Raw genomic sequence first — 1,275 nt, 5'->3', positions numbered from 1 at the left:
GTTCATATGCTTAACCACTACCCACACTGCCTCTCGGATCACAGGGTGACCGTCTAGCTACCTCTTCTTACAGATTTGGAGTCTGAGGCCCGGGGAGAGAGGGTGACTCACCCACAGTCACTCAGGTAGTGGGAAGAGAGCCTAGTCCCCCAAAGCCCAGGCCCCTAGAGCCACTGGGTCAGCCACCAGTCCCTACCTTCCCCAGGGAATGTGACCACTTATATTTGGTTTCTTCACTCCTGTGGCTCAGAAAGTGGGGGAAGGAGGAGGTATCCAGTTTCTGTGATAATCCATCTAAGGATAAGCCCAAAGGGACCTTCTACCATTGTCAGACATTTGCACGGTATTTCCCCAGCCTGTAGGGGCAAACAGACCCCTCTGTCTCTTCCACAGGGAACCCAACCATGTGAGTTACCTTGGTAACCAACATACATAGGTATATACAGAATTAAGTAAGAAGTATTTATCACAGCAACAGCTGTGAACAGCAGCTTCTACCTAGCTACTAAGGTTTAGATAGTTAACAAAATTATAAGATCCTTTAGTGGTAGTCATAATTAGCAAAATATCATTTATATAGTGCCATAAAGAACTATGTGTCAGACACTGTTCTAAGTGCTTTATAAGTAATTATAATCCTTACAGTGACCTTCTGAGGAAGGTACTTATTACCTCCATTTTATAGAGGAAACTGAAGCACAGAGACAGGCAGTAACTTGCCCAAAGTCACACAGCTAGGAAGTGGCAGAGCCTGTAAACAAACCCAAGCAGTCTGGCTCCAAAGTCTAGGCTCTAAACCACTAGATGACACTGCCCCTTTTGTGTCATTCTTTGTCCTTCTGCCATGCCTAACATTTCCGTGCACCTCCATAAAAGCCATCTAATCCAACTAACAAGATTTGCGAGGAAGAAACACCAAGAACGGTGTCTTAGCTCTCTCATGCGGACTAACATATTACTCCAAAACAACAAACATTTATTACCTCACAGTTTCTGTGGCTCAGGAACCTGGGTACAGCTTAGCTGGGCCCTCTAGCTCAGGATCTCAATTAAGGTAACAGCTGGGACCACAGTCACCCCAAGAGTCAACGGGGACAGGATCTGCTTTCAAGCTCATTCAGCGGCAGGATTCAGTTGGACTGAGGGCCTCAGCTCCTTGTCACATGAGCTTCTGCGTGGGGCAGCTCACAACATGGCAGCGGACTTCATCCAAGGGAGCACGTGGTAGACAGAAAAAGCATGCCAGCAAGACGGAAGTCACAGGCTTTTAAGAAA

General features: G+C 46.8%; 1 long non-coding RNA gene across 1 annotated transcript in view; it reads right to left on the bottom strand.

The window, feature by feature from the left end:
• Positions 1-1,275, bottom strand: part of LOC109372388 (uncharacterized) — a 16,713-nt gene that overhangs the window by 3,116 nt on the left and 12,322 nt on the right. Inside the window, exon 2 of the long non-coding RNA XR_002122040.1 lies at positions 984-1,264. This is a non-coding gene — a long non-coding RNA (uncharacterized LOC109372388). The remainder of the gene's footprint in view (positions 1-983; positions 1,265-1,275) is intronic.

This window comes from Hipposideros armiger, unplaced genomic scaffold (genome assembly GCF_001890085.2).
Source record: "Hipposideros armiger isolate ML-2016 unplaced genomic scaffold, ASM189008v1 scaffold_633, whole genome shotgun sequence".
In the NCBI taxonomy this organism is placed as follows: domain Eukaryota; kingdom Metazoa; phylum Chordata; class Mammalia; order Chiroptera; family Hipposideridae; genus Hipposideros; species Hipposideros armiger.
Note: the sequence above shows the minus strand (reverse complement) of the source record. Positions and strands in the feature narration are given on the sequence as shown.